Here is a 19,381-nt window from a genome sequence, read left to right on the forward strand (position 1 = left end):
TAAGATTTAAAATCGAGGTCAAGTGAAAGGGCCCTAGAAGTTCAAAAAAAAAGGGGCGGATGATAAAATTGGGGTATGCTATTAAATTATTATACCAAGATCTCTATTTTTAATGCAAACCCGTATTGATCAACTGTATTCCCACCGTTTTTTTTGCTTTGGGGCGAGACATTTTGGGTTTAGTAAGAACCCCTTTTAAAAGGGGGGCAGAGGGGGGTAGATCATCTAGACTTAGTTTTAGTAAAATTTTTAAATTACATAAAATTTAAAGGTGATTCAAGTTGTTCAAGACTTAATCCTAGAAATAGGTTTTTTAATTTTTTAAATTTTTTTGCCTTTTCACAAGTTTTGGATCAATTTCATTTGGGGTCCCTGTAAAAATAATTCGGGTGCCCGGTTTGTTTCCATTTTAAACGGTTTTTTTCCCCCCTGGGCTTTGGGTATTTATTTTTTGGGGGGTTTGTTTAAATTTTGTTTAAAAAACCCTAGGGGTTTGGATGGGGGGCCGGGAGAAAAAATGGAAAAAAACAGGGGGGTGGGGGCGGCAGCCCCCCCCAAGAAAAGTGACGTTTAGACCCTATTTTTCCCACTGGGACCCGCTAAAACCCGTAAGTGGGCCCAATAATTTTAAGTAATCTTTCTTTTTAAAAAATTTTTTAAAAAAATAAGTTTTGGGGGTTGTACTGTAAGTTTTTTTTTGGATTTTAAAATTTGGGAAATGCAGCTCCCCCACCAACCCCTGTGCCCCCCACCTAAAATTGTTTAGGGAGCCCATTGTAAATTTCTGGGGGAATCTACAGTAAAATTAATGCCTTTACCTCAAACTGGGGTTTTCCCCCCTTTTTGGGCCCTTTAAAATTGTAAGATGGTTTTTTTTAAAAAATTTTTCCGCCTTTTTTTCGTTTCAATTACTTGGGTTTTTTTTGAATCATCTTTATTTATCTCGAGGGCCAAACCTTTAACTTCAGTTTGATTTTTAAATAACGTAAAATCACAATTTCTAGTGTTGGTGGCTGATTTCTGCCATTCGTTCTGGCGTGTTGGCGCGTTTGCAGGGCGCCAGAACGCCAGGACGCCAGGACGACAATTATACGCGCCAAGACGACAAACAAGGCATTTGTCGTTCTGGCGGGGGCGCCAACACGCTAAATTGGGAAGTTGTCGTCCTGGCGTTCTGGCGTCTTAGCGCGTTTGCAGGGCGCCAAGACGCCAACACGCCAGGACGACAATTATACGCGCCAAGACGACAAAATCCATATTTGTCGTTTTGGCGCGTTCATTTGTCGTCTTGGCGTGTTGGCGCGTTGGCGTTTGCAGGGCGCCAAGACGCCAACACGCCAGGACGACAATAATATGCGCCAAGACGACGAAATCCATATTTGTCGTTTTGGCGCGTTCATTTGTCGTTTTGGCGTGTTGGCGCGTTGGCGGGGGGCGCCAAGACGCCAACACGCCAAGACGACAAATGAACGCGCCAAGACGACAAAATCCATATTTGTCGTTTGGCGCGTTCATTTGTCGTCTTGGCGTGTTGGCGTGTTGGCGCGTTGGCGGGGGCGGGGGCGCCAACACGCCAACACGCCAAGACGACAAATGAACGCGCCAAAACGACAAATACGGATTTTGTCGTCTTGGCGCCTATAATTGTCGTCCTGGCGTGTTGGCGTCTTGGCGCTCTGCAAACGCGCCAACACGCCAGAACGAGATGGCAGAAATCAGCCACCATACTAGTGGGTTAACAAACGTATGATTAACTTTGTATCATTTCTTATAAGGTTTTTGAATTTTGATTGGAATTGGATAGTATACTCATAATAATATTAACAAGTAAAATACCATTGTATTTTAAAGCTTTAAATTGGATGAGATTATTAATGTCAGTAATTTAATTTAAATACTCATGAAGTACATAATTACTCAAAGTACAAACAGTACAAAATTTAATTGTTGTGAACTATGTTTAGGTTTTTCCCCCCCTCTTAGACTTACTCAGTTTCTTCTAATTTTTTGTACCTTTAATAAGGCATCCATGGGATTAAAGACATCAGAGAGATTATGTAATTAACATAATTTGGTGGGAATATACAGGTTTACAGATAGACACAACAGGAGGTGCCAGCTGGGGAACAGAGTGAGAGTATTAAATTGTGTGAGAAGGGGCCAATAAACAGATTTATACAAAAAGGTTTAAGTGGTTAATACTTACATAACCCAATCATAATAATACAATGCTATTATTTCAGTCACATTTTTAAGAAATATCAATACTGCATGATTAGGAAACAGGACCGATGTAGGAAAACTGTGAAGGTCACTGTCATCTCAAGATTTTGGCTAAAATTCAACTTCCTTTAAGGTATTAGACCCATAATAGAGTGCCTCCTTTTGAAGAGTATATTCAATTCCTACCATAAATCTACTTTGACTGAAATATTTTAGTTTAAACATATTTATTCCCAAATAGTTAACATATACATTGATACATAGTCATACAGTGAATATTGTAACTTAGGAAAGGATAAGAATGGAAGACTAGTCTTATAGAATTCTTCTCCTTCGCGGACAATTAACTTGTAGACATACTATAAATTTGTAGCTAAAATGGGACTTGAAAGAAAAAAAAATGTTGTCGTTATGTTATCTGAAAACAAATGTACAAAGATTGTCAGTTCAGTATTTTTGTTAAAGAAAAATAAAGACGAAAAGGGTTAGTAAAGGAAGATAGAGTTGTTATAAAGTGAAGTAATAATACTGAAATGATATCTATTGCGTTATAGTCTTACTATAAATATAAAGATAGAAGTGTTGAAGTTCGCTTAAAGAAATATTTTAGAGGTGGGGCATAGGTCAAAACCCCACTGGGACCAACTTTTTTTTCCTTATTTTCCTATTTTCTAGAAAGACTTAAAAAAATTTTTCAAGACTTATATATTGATTTATTGTACAAAAGTGGAAATTCTTCATTTGATAAAAATTAATGATTTATTTCTTGCTGTTCAAAGTGAATTCACCTCTAGAACAGAAAGGGGCAGAGTTTAAGACATCTTTAAAATTACTGAGTTAGTTGTAGTAAAACTTCTCTCTATATAAATAGCTTTTATTCTATAAATTATTGGCTGTTAGAATTCTGTCTCAAATCCAGTTACTTGAGGCACCCTAGAAAAAATGATATTGACAGTTTTATTATGTGTTTTATTATTGTTTACCAATAGTTAGGTGTTTCTTTTATCAAAATTAATAGTATAATTAATGAATTTTCTGCAAACGTTTTGGACAGTGGCCGTCACTTTGGTATTTGTCATTACTTTAGCTTAAGGAAATAGTACCATAGATTATAAAAAATTTATAAAAAACGGCGTGGTAAAAGAATTTTGTTAAAAATTGTAACAGAGTGCAAAATTCGATCAACTTTAAGAATATACCAATCAAATTTTATTTTCAGCTCACCTGAGCACGAAGTGCTTAAAGATGAGCTTTTGAGATCGCCCTGTGTCCATCGTCCGTCCGTCATACATCCGTCGTCCGTCGACAACACTTTGACTGTTAACACTCTAGAGGTCACATTTTTGACCCAATCTTAACGAAACTTAGTCAGAATGTGACCCCCAATAAAATCTTGGATGAGTTTGATATTGAGTCATCTGGGGTCAAAAACTTGATGATCTTTTAGGTCAAGTTCGAATCTAGGTCATGTCGGGTCAAAAACTAGGTCACCGGGTCAAATCTAAGGAAAAGCTAGTTAAAACTTTAGAGGCCACATTTATGACCATATCTTAATGAAACTTGGTCAGAATGTTGAGCTTGATGATGTTTAGGTCAATAGGTCAGGTGAGCGATACAGGCCCTTCATGGCCCTCTTGTTTAAGCATTACTATTATATAAAGGGTCCAATATCTTAAAACAGAAGTTCTGTCACATAAGAATATGACTTGACAATGTGATGGTTCATGATCTAGTAAAAAACATTTTAATACATATTTTTTTTTAAATGAATATTTTTTTTAATGGAAAGCTCTTGAAATTAAAATAACTTAAGGTAGTGGACCTGTAATGACCCAGTATCTTATGATTAAATGTTCTTGCTCTAGCTAGGCAATTCAGCATTCTTCAGAATCAGATGTAAATGTAGCTGAGTACCTACACAGATTTCTGTAAAAAGTGGATATTCAGATATGAATTTGCTGATCATTGTCATTATGGGTCCGCTTCCTTATGCAGAACTCAGCTTAAAGCTACTGATAGTTTTTTGAAAATATAAACTATCATATGCATGCAAAAATTTGTATAAATGGTATACTTCCACAGCTAGTATTTATTTAGCAGTATGCAACCCTTGTACACTTTCCAGGTGTTTTGCACATGTATTGAAATTGATTTTAATTGATATAATTGTCAGTTGCATCAACTTTATATATCCACATGTATTTTATTTTATATTGAAGGTGTTGACAACATAAGAATGTCTGAGATTGTACTTGGAGAAGTTTGACTACAGACAATCTGGCCAGCCTACACCATCATCTCCAGGGTCTCGGTCCTTGCTTGTAAAGAGATGGGAGAAATACTGTACGTAAATCTCTAACTTTAAGTTTAACTTACGCAGTTCCTACACATGTATTTTTCGAGTTATGTTAGTCAAAATTGACTGTAATTTCCAATAAGTAAGACTGACAACTCATTTGAAATGGTTAACTTTTTGACATGGCATCTCTATGTCATTGCTTAATTAATGAATATTTTTCTATCATCCCTTTATTCTTAGATATGTCTTGATTTCATAACTTGGATGATTTTACGGAACAAATCGAAGATGTAAAAATGTAATCGACACATTATTTTGCCAAATTTTGTATCCGATGTATGAAACAAAATGTGTTTTCAGTTTCATGTTATAGTAGAGGAAAGTGACATGTGTGTTGAAAATGAATTTAAAATACGAATCGTGGTATTTTGGTATTGTTCTGATGTTGAATTATATGGTGTTTAATATTAGAATACTGTTTACACATAAAAATAGCGGAAATAACTTCTTGCAAATTGCAAAAAGAGCATGTCATGTTCTAAATATCGAAGCTCTGGGCGTTACAGTTTAAGACAAAAAATGTTTTAAGGGCTTTTCCTACACACAAGTCTTTCTAAAGAATCTGCCCTCATTTACGGATTGAATCTCTAGATCAAACGTAAATCTGCCCACTTCTACGGTATAGTAAAATATATATATGATTTAATATATAGTTTATATTCATTACGATTTATATTTATTTTTCCAGTGAAAGAGTGCGATGACCAGTCCACTGTCAGTATGGACAGCTCTGACTCGGATTGTACTAGTGGTAAGTTGTGTTTTGCATTATCTGGCACTGAACATGTTCCATCTTAGAAAAAATGTCATTACGATGTTATGAAAAAGAAGAAAAGGAATGAAGGTTTATATGAAACAAGAGCTGTCTCCATAGGATGACACATGCCCCCGATGGCAATTTGAATGAATATATAGTTATGGCCGATGTTAGAGTTTAGGACCTTTGACCTACGAAACTGGGTCTTGCGCGCGACATGTCGTCTTACTGTGTCACACATTCATGCGTAGATATTTTAAAATCCATGCATGAATGACAAAGATATGGACCGGACACGCCTATCAATGCACTATCATGAAAAATGACCTTTAACGTCTAAGTGTGACCTTGACCTTTGAGCTACGGACCTGGGTCTTGCGCGCGACACGTCGTCTTACTGTGGTACACATTCATGCCAAGTTATTTGAAAATCCATCTATCGATGACAAAGATATGGACCGGACACGCCCATCAATGCACTATCCTTAAATGTCTAAGTGTGACCTTGACCTTTAAGCTACGGACCTGGGTCTTGCGCGCGACACGTCATCTTACTGTGGTACACATTCATGCCAAGTTATTTGAAAATCCATCCATCGATGACAAAGATATGGACCGGACACGCCAATCAATGCACTATCCTTTAATGTCTAAGTGTGACCTTTACCTTTGAGCTACGGACCTGGGTCTTGCGCGCGACACGTCGTCTTAGTGTGGTACACATTCATGCCAAGTTATTTGAAAATCCATCCATCGATGACAAAGATATGGACCGGACACGCCCATCAATGCACTATCCTTTAATGTCTAAGTGTGACCTTGACCTTTGAGCTACGGACCTAGGTCTTGCGCGCGACACGTCGTCTTAGTGTGGTACACATTCATGCCAAGTTATTTGAAAATCCATCCATCGATGACAAAGATATGGACCGGACACGAAAATTGCGGACAGACAGACTGACAGATCGACAGACCGACGGACCGACAGACCGACAGACGGTTCAAAAACTATATGCCTCCCTTCGGGGGCATAAAAATCATGATCATGATCATGATCTGCATTGTTGGCCATTCAGTCAGTATCTTTTTGGTAAGCACTCCTTTTAACATTTAATGGTACTGTCCAAACTGAAAGATGGACAAGTTCATTATAGAAATTTAGCAGGGTAAGGGTTAATGTTATGTCGAGAAAATTTGACAAATACACGGTTCAGAATAATGTAAAGTTTCATGCCAATCCCTCTGAAATTTGATTAATTTTATAGAATATCTATGCACTTCAGTCGCATTTAAAAGTAATTTTGGGAAAATATACTTTGTGTGGTCTTTGGAATAAAAAATTCTTTTTATATTTAATTGCATGTATGTATAGCCAATGATGATGATACCTGCTGGCCAATCACTGCCAAAGAATAACCTATTCACAGAAATATGGCATCTTTCACACATATGGAATGGAACATTTTTGCCAAGATGCTACATAAACTCTGACACCGAGAATATGGCACATTTCACACATACGGAATGGAAAATTTTTGCCAAGACGCTACATAAACTCTGACACCGAGAATATGGCACCTTTCACACATATGGAATGGAACATTTTTGCCAAGACGCTACATAAACTTTGACACCGAGAATATGGCACCTTTCACACAGTCATATGGAATGGAACATTTTTGCAAAGACGCAACATACACTCTGACACCGAACGTACATTACGACTAGTATGACAATAATGGAAACATAAATTACACCATGTTAAAAACTCTTGTCTTCGGTATTGCTGCAGCCGGTCAGATTTTGGATTTAATAAATGTATTTCATGAAGTCACTTACAGGACAGTACCTATTGTCAAATTAACTGTGTCATATGACATAAGCCCTGCTAAGTCATTACTAACACTTAGTCTTGTCAACAAATATATTTATTGCTTAGACTTTATGATTTGATTTTTGTCGAAAAATATGCATAATTTCTGCAGCAGATCCTAGACTAGCGCAATATTATTCTGAGAAAGAACTTAATTCATATTTCTGGATGCAAAGCTAATTTTCATTACATACACAGAGTTAGATCTAATCTTAGAATTATTCTGGTAGATGAAATAAATAAGTTCTTTAACCAAAGTAAAATTGAAAATTTTGATATTAAAAGATCGAAACAGTGATGTTACAAATGACGTCACGTACCCGATACGAAAATTGCATTCCAGTACTGTAAAACCTGCTTAAGCTGTCACCTCTAATTAGCAGCCAACCTGTCTTAAGCAGCCTGTGTCTCGATCATTTCCCAAAATGGTCATTTATTCTATAAAGTACCTGCATTAAGCAGCCACCTGCTGTAAACAGCCACTTTTCCGAACACCCTTGGCTGGCTGTTTAAGACAGGTTTTACTGTATGGAAAAATGTTGATGTATGTAATTCGCATTCGCTCGTGCCACTTGGAAGAGTATAAATACGAGTATGTAATTCAGGTATTGATGTTTTCAAGCTTCTGTTTGATTTGTCGGTTTGTAATTTCTTTACTTTTCAAATATTACACAGCATTCTAAAATTCTTGAGTTGAGGTAGTAGGAACTTTTATTCTGGAATTCACTTTTAGACTGGTGTACCGGTATCCAGTGCCTGGCTTATTTTCATGTTGAATGATTCTGTACAGATATTTATGTCGGAACAATGCTGAATTACCTGACGATATTAGTTGACAAGCGTCGACAGCGATGAAAATTTCATCGGAAATTGCTTCAACTATTTTGGCCCTTCGAGTGTTTAACGCGAGTGGGGATATTGCCCATATGAAAAAATTATCTTAATATTTCCTAGGATGGCGTCAAATCAGTTGGACTACTGACTATATATATATAATCACACGGAAATGGCAGTCATTCCGTGTGTACTACATTATGACACAGTTGTGAATGATGATGATTATTGTTGTTTGAACTTGCTGTAAAATTGGAGCACTTGCACTTTAGCGGTCCCTATAATAATAGTAGTTTAATAATGTCTTAAATATTAAAAGTTAAAAGAGGTAACTTTATTTTGAGATGAATATGTTTGGGCGCTGCCGCCCCCACATCCCTGCTTTGCCCCACATCCCCAACTTGCTGCGCATGCGCATTGTAAACTTCCGGGGACCACTAAAGTGCATTCTACCCATAAAATTAATTATTCTAACACGATCCGATTCATTTTCCTATTAAACAAGGAAGACAGAAAACAGTGAATTATTATACAACAAATCACTGTTCTGACGTCACAGTTATTACGTCATGGCGTCAAACGGCATAGCGGCGCACTGGAAAAGAAACCGATTGAAAACGGGCAAATATTTAATGAATGTCGGCAAGAATCCTTGGTAACGTTTTAGAATCGAAATAATACATCTCAATTAGTGATTTGCTCTTGAATAAATCATTGTTTGTCGTTCAGATGCCTATTATTATATCATTCGGGCTGCACCCTCGTGATATAATTCCTTCGCATCTGAACTCCAAACAATGATTTATTCAACGACAAATCACTGGATGAGATATATTATTTCTTAATTATTTTTTATTATATTGATTTATTTCAAATTTACAACGTTTCACCGAGCACTGGAATACACCTCACAGCAAGTGCTGGTTTGACCGCTCTTAGTTGAATTAATTTTGTATTTTAAATTTGTTTTTAAAGAAAACTCCTGTTAATTTTTTTTTGCTGTTGTATTCATTTAAAAAAAACAACAAATGTTGTCAATGTTTTTTTAATCCAGTCTTGAAATTTGCTCACTGCAGTAGGCTACCGTATTGTTATTATTAGAAATAAATTTATGAAGTGATACCATTTAGTTATTTGAATTTGTAATGATAGTAAATCATTTTGTTAATTTAATTAGTTTATACAGACTAAGCAGACTTATCTGCAGTGACCAGTCGTTCAGTTCCTGTTGACAGTGTTGTACACAACTTCACAAGATTAAGGTGGTTCGCGGGGTTCCTACGAAAATTTCGAAGTCTGAGATACAAGACTGATATAAGGTCTGTATGTACTAACATCTCCTGTCTTTCATTTGGAGAAAAAAGAAAATCGCTCAGAGTCCACATTTCCTTTGAAGAGCGCCACCTGGCGGCATATGTATTTTTCAAGGGAAATCGCCATATTACTGTAATAATCTCATTAAAATTAATGTTATTACATTTTTTCAAACTCAGGAATATAGCTAAATTCAATGTTATTGTTTACATGTTGCGTTTTGTAAATTATTTCATTTAGAAAATGCTTAGATAAAGAGGTATCCGTAGTAGGGGTGGGGAAAAATAGCGAAAATATTCAACGTATTTCATGGCCGTTTAGCCGAAATAAAATAAAACGGAACGGTCAAAGTTCTTGATTTTTAAATATATTCTTCTTTAATCATTTCTGAACAAGAAAATAAAATAAAAATAGGGGGTCTTCACGGCAGATTGTTTGCAAATTTACTTTTTATTTGTTTTGGTAATGTAAATTTTGTGACGTTGATACACAATGACAGCGTTAACGTCGTGCAAACGCTGATTTCATTATGTCTTTCATTGATATAAACAGGACCTTCAGAGTTTACAAAAATCTTTAGAATTTTTTTTATTTGAATATATTCACATGATTGTTGCGTATTTTGCAGTCAAAGTATATTATCTAGTAATATATATCAGAGTCAGTTAAAGCTACTTGCCCACAGTTTCGGTGATTTTTTTTAACATGTTCATGTTCGCCAAGTTTGGCACAAAATGTGAATATGTCGCGCTAAAACATGTACTATAACTACTGAATATGGTAGAAGTGGTTGGATTTTTATGAAAATGTTTAATCTTGCATAACTCGCGTATCTGGCTCCGTATTTAAGGGTTAGTAAAGTGTTGGGGGACGGGGTGGGGGGTGTAGAAAAAATCTTATCAGTTTATCCGCTATGAATTAAAACGGAGCTGTCAAAATTCTTTATTTTCAAACATAGGTTTCTTTAATTATTCCCCGACAAGAAAATAGAAAAAAGAGTGATTTGCAAATTTACATTGAGCCGCGTCATGTGAAAACCGTCACAGTGGCTTTGCGACCAGCATGGAACCAGACGAGTCTGCGCATCCGCGCAGTCTTGTCAAGACTCCATGCTGTTCGCTTTCAAAGCTTATTGCAATTAGAGAAACTGTTAGCGAACAGCATGGATCCTGACCAGACTGCGCGGATGCAAAACCATTATGTTGGTTTTCTCGTGGCGCGGCTCCTTTTGTATGAAATGTTTAAGTGCGAAACTGAACGACATTCCTTATTGTTTTTTTTTTTTAATATTTCAAGTGACTAGCTAACAACGAAGATACAAGATACGAAATGTGATGAAACTGTTTTCCAGACAAAAATGAAATAAATTTTTAACGAAAAAGAACATTTTGAAGGGTGGCTAAAACATCAGTATGTTTCTTTTTTGTTATGATATGTAACTTTATTTAGAGGTTTTGATTTTCATTATAATTCTAATTGTGTATTATATTTATTGCTTTTTAAACCTATATTGAATATTTACAATAAATAAAATCATGGAATCTTAAGCAGATGATGGATAAATGAGATAATGCCTCTTACGGTAAAAATGTACTTCAGTCTGTGAACTTGAAACCGTTACTTGAATAAAGCTCATTTTGGTGCCGCTTAGTGCATTAAATTTATAACGTCAACGTGAATGCACAATGCAAACCGTATTAAGGGAAAACTTGCTTCAAAATGACAGAACAAAAATAAAACTCTAACTCATTTCGCTTTAAAACATTCAGAAATAATATAAAACAGGTACAGTCGACGCAGATGATATTTTAGGATGGAAAGATGGAAGAAGGGTGGTTTAACTGAGGCTGCCCTTGCGAAAGGTTTAGAGGCATGCGTTCATTGTTCAGACCCGCTGTTTCTGTCAGATGTTTTCAAGGAAACGCACTTTCGACATGGTTCATTGTTGTACATACAAAAAGTTTCGATTATAGAATTTTGGCGGCAAATTGGGATCATTCTTATTTGATGAAGGTTTTATTCCAAAATCGAAGTATGGTATTCCAGTGCTGAATGTAATATCAAAAAAGTAACCACTATAATTTCATCTCGTGCATTTCTTTTGGTGTTTCAAAAATTTTAAAAGACGGATAAAACTAAGAAATAAATAAAACCACCATTTACATGTACCTTGAAATGTTTTCGCCAGAATGCTGAAAACAAAATATTTGACTGGTATTTAGTGTGAAAGTGCATTTTGACGCAGATGCGAATACATTCGGATATTTCAGGACTGCAACTCACTGCAGACCTGGAACGTCTGTATAAATTATAGACCCCGGTATATACCGGATTCAAGCAATTTGAATGAAAATTATCTTTAATGTATATACTTTGTGACCATTCTAATACTAACCCTAACCTTTTGTCAGTATATTATACATATTATACACTAAATGCATGCTGTAGTAAAATAAATTGCGTATTTTTGCCGTGCGCTCCGATTGATAATCAGTTCAGGACATGCGCAGAAGACCGCTCCAGCTATGACAGACTGCAGTGAGCAACATCGTATAAAGAATGTCCGTGACATTGAGCGCAAAGTGAACAGAAGTTACGATATGCAAGCATCAAATGGGGATTTTACATTTATGCGTTTTGAAGCGCATTGTCAGGTTTTTCTGTTGATTTTATTTTCACAGTTTTGCATATAATGGATCACAAATGTATCATAATTAAAATGATTATAGTTAAGTTTACAAGTAACCACCGACTGGATATATTCCTTAATGAATTACTGTGATCATTGCGTTGGAGATCCACGGCTTAAAAATGTGCCATTAATTGATTACAGTGAAGTCTTCATGCATTAAGTTAGCTCTAAAACTGTTTCAAAAATGGGTAAAACAATTTAGCAGATGCGTATTGGTTGCACGAAATGCTAATTACGACGCCAGTTTTCAGAAATCCATGTGAATGTAGACTTTGTTCTTGCAGACAGCTAGTCTAATAGAATTTGAGACAGGCTGAAATTTTAATACCCTGACAGAAACGGCAAGGGTGTCCGTGGTTATCATTTCTAAATGACATTTTACATAATAATATAAACAAAATAATTAGCGTCTTTAAGGAAATTGTTGAACTGACATTGAAGTATATTTCTAGATGATATACTTAGATTGTAAATTACTTAAAACTGTAAATAATGTGAATCTATTTAGTAAAAATATTTCATTTTTGTGTACTTTCATCATCCTGTATATACAAAAATGTATCTTTAAAGGACATAATGGACAAAACGTTTGTGTGACGTTAACACCATAAATGACGTATCAACGTCATAATATTTACATTACCAAAACAAAAAGTAAATTTACAAAAAATCTGCCGTGAAGACCCCCTATTTTTATTTTATTTTCTTGTTCAGAAATGATTAAAGAAGAATATATTTAAAAATCAAGAACTTTGACCGTTCCGTTTTATTTTATTTCGGCTAAACGGCCATGAAATACGTTGAATATTTTCGCCATTTTTCCCCACCCTTACTATGGATAATTATCTCGTTATTTAAGCATTTTCTAAATGAAATAATTTACAAAATGCAACATGTAAACAATAACATAGAATTTAGCTATATTCCTGAGTTTGAAAAAAATGTAATAACATTAATTTTAATGCGATTATTACAGAAAAACGGCGTTTTCCCTTGAAAAATACATATGCCGCCAGGTGGCGCTCTTCAAAGGAAATGTGGACTCGGAACGATTTTCTTTTTTCTCCATTATTGGCAAGAAAAATATGACTAGTACTGCTTTGTCTCCTATGAATAACAACAAAATGGCGAGCTTTCCAGAATACAAACTTTATTAAATGTATAGAATAACTCCATGATTGATATGAAACCATCTTAAAGAAGGGTAATCATTAAATTAATTTTCGAATAGAGAGACGTCCGCCATTTTGTTTCTAATGTAAACTGAAAAATGGCCTTACGCAACGGCCAATCAAAATCGATATCCACTTTCCGTATATACCGTCAGTGTAGAGGGGCCCGCTGAAGGGGAAATTCGCTCACGGGGTATACGGTTTTATATAACGTGCATGTTAGCCAATGAACATCCGAGAAATTCATTTGCAGTATTATAAGATTTAATATATAGTTTATATTCATTACGATTTATATTTATTTTTCCAGTGAAAGAGTGCGATGACCAGTCCACTGTCAGTATGGACAGCTCTGACTCGGATTGTACTAGTGGTAAGTTGTGTTTTGCATTATCTGGCACTGAACATGTTCCATCTTAGAAAAAATGTCATTACGATGTTATGAAAAAGAAGAAAAGGAATGAAGGTTTTATGAAAAACAAAACTCAGGTAAATGTATTTATGTCTGTCAACACACAGTGGTGTGGGAGACATATTGATTTACTCCTGTCTGTGTGTGTGTCTGTCTGTCACAAAGCCTGTCTGCACTCTAAGTCGAACATTTCTCATCAGATCTTCACCAAACTTGAACAAAATGTGTTTGCCAATAAGTGCTCAAACAAGTTTGATAAATAGCCAAATCGGCACTGGCACTTCGGAATTATAACCCTTGAAGTACCAAAAAAAAAAAAAAAAAAACACTCATTTTGGTGCCAAAACTGCATCATTCGTATCTATAGCGTAGAATGAAAGCTGTGTTACTGCAGTACCCTGATTGAATTGACTTCTGTTAAAACTTTTAATTGCCAAGTTAAACAACTGATCTTAACAAGCAGACTTCAAATGGCTCTGTCTTTTCTAAACACTGATCAATTTGTTTTAAACAACATTCAGCCAATCACACTGTAGAAATTAATTTTAAGGGATTTATTCATTTTTGTATCACAGGAAAAGTTGATGATTCAGAAACTGACAAGACAGAAGACATATCAGTTCAAGGTAACAGTCCTTATTCATTATTGAAATCATTCGTCCTCCACCTTTGATAATTCATGTGGGGAAGTTGGCAGTTACTTGCGGAGAACAGGTTTGTACTGGTACAGAATCCAAGAACACTGATTAGGTTAACTGCCCGCCGTTACATGACTGAAACACTTGAGAAACGGCGTTAAACCCAAAACAAACAAACAAATAATTTTTATTAATTATACTTTATTTTTAGCTCACCTGAGCCAAAGGCTCAAGGTAAGCTTTTGTGTCCGCTCTAAGTCTGTTTTGTGTTGTGCGTCTGTCAACATTTTCTAAAAAAAATCTTCTTCTTGACAACCACTGGACAGAATTACATCAAACTTCACAGGAATGATCCTTGGGTGGTCCTCTTTCAAAATTGTTCAAAGAATTGAATTCCATGCAGAACTCTGGTTGCCATGGCAACCAAAAGGAAAAACTTTAAAAATCTTCATGCCAAAAAGCGCAAGGCGTAGAGCCTTGATATTCGGCATGTGAATCCTTTAATGGTCCTTATGAAGATTGTTCAAATTATGCCCCTGGGGTGAAAAGAGGCCCCGCCCCTGGGTCCCAAGTTTTACATAGACTTATATAGTAAAAAATCTTAAATATCTTCTTGTCTAAATTAACAAGACTTAAGTCTTTGATATTTAGTATGAAGCATTGCCAAGAGGTCCTCTACCAAAATTATTCAAATTATAACCCTGGGGTGAAAAGAGGCCCTGCCTTGGGGGGTCTCAAATTTTACATAGACTTGTAGAGGAAAAAACTTTAAAAATCTTCTTGCCTGAAACTGCAAGGCTTATGCCTTTGATATTTGGTATGTTGCATTGTCCTGTGGTCCTCTACCAAAATTGTTCAAATTATGCCCCTGGGGTGAAAAGAGGCCCTGCCCCGGGGGTCCCAAATTTAACATAGACTTATATAGGGGAAAAAAATAATCTTGTGTGAAAGTTCAAGGCCTAGGCCATTGATATTTGGTATGTTGCATTGCCTAGTGGATGTCCAACAATATTGTTCAAATTATTCCCCTGGGTGAAAAGAGAGTTATATAGGAATAAATACTTAAAAAATTATCAGATCATATTTCCAAGACTGTTTGATTATAATTACCTGATGACCTCAAGTGATTAGGGGTCACCTGACTGTGACCTTAACCTACTGACCTACTTTCTTGTTTTTAGCTCACCTGTCACATAGTGACAAGGTGAACTTTTGTGATCACCCGTCGCCAGCCCGTCCGTCCGTCCGTCCGTCCGTCCGTGCGTCAACAATTTCTTGTCTGCACGATAGTGGTGTCATTTATGATCTTATTTTAACCAAACTTGCACACAACTTGTATTACCATAAGATCTCGGTTCCTTTCTTGAACTGGCCAGATCCAATTATGGGTTCAAGAGTTATGGCCCCTGAAAGGGCCAAAATTAGCTATTTTGACATTATCAGCACAATAGCAGCTTTATTTATAACTTGATTTTTACCAAACCGGCACACAACTTGTATCACCATAAGATCTTGGTTTCTTTTTTGAACTGGCCAGATTCCAATATGGGTTCCAGAGTTATGGCCCTTGAAAGGGCCAGAATTAGCTATTTTGACCTTGTCTGCACAATAGCAGCTTCATTTATGATTTGATTTTAACCAAACTTGTACACAGCTTGTATCACCATATGATCTTGGTTCCTTTCTTCAACTGGCGAAATTCCATTATGGGTTCAAGAGTTATGGCCCCTGAAAAGGCCAGAATTAGCTATTTTGACTTTGTCTGCACAATAGCAGCTTCATTTATGATTTGAATTTAATCAAACTTGCACAAAACTTGTGTCACCATGAGATCTCTGTTCCTTAGTTAAACCGGCCAGATCCCTTAAAAGGTTCCAGAGTTATGGCCCCTGAAATGGCCAAAATCAGCTATTTTGACCTTGTCTGCACAATAGCAGCTTCATTTATGATTTGATTTTAACCAAACTTGCACACAACTTGTATTACCATAAGATCTTGGTTCCTTTCCTGAACTGGCCAGATTCCTTAATGGGTTCCAGAGTTATGGCCCCTTAAAGGTCCAAAATTGGCTATTTTGGCTTTTGCAGCCATATAGAGACTTCATTTATGGTTTTATTTGATACAAACTTCCAAAATATCTTCAACAACAATAAATCTTGGATTCCATGACAAATCAGATCCAATCGTAGGTTCCAGAGTTATTTTATATCTGATTACCTCCCCTGATTGTAATCAAAATGGATTTATATCAGTAAGTACTTATAGGACGTATTTGAAATTTCATTATTGTCATTAGTTGGACTGAGCCAATCAGGTTAGATAACTATGGACTGATTTTATGTCAGATTACCTCCCTTTATTTCAAATTAAAATGGGCATATCTCCGTAACTAATGAAGATACTGATCTGAAATTTCATTTATGTCAACAGATTTATTTGGCAGATCCTTCTTTTGTTCAGTAAAATATTTTTTTAATTACTTCCCTTTTACGTTACTATAAATAGCTTATTTTAGTAACTTTTTATTATTGGCCGTAGGGAAAAACCGAGACCACTTTTCTGTGGTACAACATGGATGGTACCTCCAATTTTTAGGTGTATTTTGACATATCTGTACCTTGTAAGATTTTTTTTTTTTGGTTAAATTTCTTCCCTTTGTTGTTCCTGTCCTTTGGACTTAGATATTTTTTCTGAGGACCTTCTTGTCCTCAAGTGCAATGATAATAGGTGAGCGATATAGGACCATCATGGCCCTCTTGTTTTAAGATACAGCCTTGAAATTTGGATGACATCTACAGTTTTGCACTGTTCTTAAAACTGACTTTCAGTGACCATGAATATGACCTACTGATCTACTTTCTAATATTGAAGCATCAGTTTGCCATTTTAAACATGTGGCTCATATTTCTCAGGTGAGCCATTCAGGGTCATCATGAACCTCTTGTTTCTTACATAGATGATTTCAGTTTCACTTTGCTATTTGGTTGAGGACTTTCCTATTGACTCAATGCTGCTTAGCCAATGGTTAATATGACAGTTCACTGCCACATAATAAACCAATGTGATATCACCAAAATATAGACTATTTGATAAGGTAATCCAATTATTTTAATATAAAAAGTGATTCTTTCTGCTTGGCTTTAGAAGTCTCCTTATCACCTGCATTATGCTTTGGTTAACTTTTTACTTGCAATGCAATCTCACTAACTTTAGCTCACCCTGAAAGTTACCTTGTAAACACAATAGAAGTGACATTTCATATTTGATTTTAACCACACTTGGACACAAATAAAGTCTCAATAAAACTCGATTCCTTTTGAAAACTGGCTGAAATCCATCTCGTATTCTAGAGTTACTTCCCCTGGAAGGGGCAAAAATTTCTATTTTGACCCTCTTGACCACATAGAGGTTTCATTCATGCTTTGATTTGATACAAACTTGCTCAGAATGATTGGATCGAAACTAGGTCATGATGAGTCAAAAACTAGATAATCCGGTCAAATCAAAGGAAAAGCTTTTAACGAACTAGAAGCCGCATTTATGGCCCTATCTTCAGGAAACTTGTTCTGATTATTTCTAGGTCAAATTCAAACTGGGTCAAATCGGGTCAAAAACTAGGTTATCCAGTCAAATCAAAGGAAAAGCTTCTTAGCACTCATTAGGCCACATTTATTACCCTATATTCTTGAAACTTGGTCAGAAAATTTATTTTGATGATTCCTAGGCTAAGTTTGAAACTTGGTTAAACGGGTTCAAAAACTAGGTCATCTGGTCAAATCAAAGGAAAAGCTTGTTAACACAATATGGGTTAGATTCCTTCCATATGATGCACATGTACAACTGCTTAATTGAAGATTGGTTGTTCTACATATGAGAACATGATAAAAAACACAATATTGGCCACAGGTTCTGCATGTCCTGATATACATTAAACTGTGTCAGAATGTTTGCTCTGATGGATTCTAGGCCAAGATAGGTACTCTGTCCACAAGGAGCCCGCCCGCTTAGCTCAGTAGGTAGAGCGTTGGTCTACGGATCGCGGGGTCGTGAGTTCGATCCTCGGGCGGGGCGTATGTTCTCCGTGACTATTTGATAAACGGCATTGTGTCTGAAATCATTAGTCCTCCACCTCTGATTCATGTGGGGAAGTTGGCAGTTACTTGCGGAGAACAGGTTAGTACTGGTACAGAATCCAGGACCACTGGTTAGGTTAACTGCCCGCCGTTACATGACTGAAATACTGTTGAAAAACGCGTTAAACCCAAAACAAACAAACAAACTGTCCACAAGGAATGCAAATTAGGTCACAAGGTTTCAGCAGAAGCTGACATTAACACTCAGGAGGCAACATTTTCTAGCAGGTCGACATGAAACCTAGTCAGAATGATTTTCTAACTGGTTTAACAGTGTCATCTACTTACTTGGGTGATTAATGTTTTTGTATGTTTCATGGTTGTATTCTGTTCCTATTTTAGGTATTCAGGACAAGGTTCTTCAAGAGAAGTTCATTGGTATGTATATGATAATTTTATCTTTTTATTAAAAAGTTTTTATTTATTTCTCATGCCTATGCATGGTCACTAGGTAAGTGTTACACAGACACAAGCTTCAAATGATATACTGAAAAATTGCATTTGTTGTTCCCTTTTGGAGTTAAACTACAACTAAATCACAGATATTTAGATTATAAAATCCTGCATATAAGGCTTTAGATATCTGGGATGCAAAATGTTTGCTTTTTTGCTCAGAAGTCAAAAAATGATCAATGAGAGCTATACTACTCACCTGGTAATCAATGTCACACCTTGGAAAACATTTTGTGTGGAAGGCTTTATTATGTCTCCCACTACACATTGGTGTGGCAGACATACTGATTTACTCCAGTCAGTGTGTGTGTGTGTGTCAAAAAGCTAGTCTACACTCTAAGTCAAACATTTCTCGTCCAATCTTCACCAAACTTGAACAAAATGTGTCTGACCGTAAGACCTCGGTCAAGTTCAATAACTAGCCAAATCAGCACAGGGACTTCAGAATTTTGGCCCTTAAATTACAAACCTCAGACCGCATATGCCCAAAATATACTCTATACTACTCATTATTTATTTAG

General features: G+C 36.1%; 1 long non-coding RNA gene across 1 annotated transcript; it reads left to right on the forward strand.

Annotated features, from left to right (window-relative positions):
* Positions 1–4,380: 4,380 nt before the first annotated feature.
* LOC123562858 (uncharacterized) lies at positions 4,381–18,775 on the forward strand. The gene is made up of 4 exons (XR_008369917.1): positions 4,381–4,566; positions 5,271–5,333; positions 14,212–14,262; positions 18,750–18,775. It is a non-coding gene; the product is annotated as an uncharacterized LOC123562858 (long non-coding RNA).
* The last annotated feature ends 606 nt before the right edge of the window (positions 18,776–19,381 follow it).

This window comes from Mercenaria mercenaria, chromosome 2 (genome assembly GCF_021730395.1).
Source record: "Mercenaria mercenaria strain notata chromosome 2, MADL_Memer_1, whole genome shotgun sequence".
In the NCBI taxonomy this organism is placed as follows: Eukaryota; Metazoa; Mollusca; class Bivalvia; order Venerida; family Veneridae; genus Mercenaria; species Mercenaria mercenaria.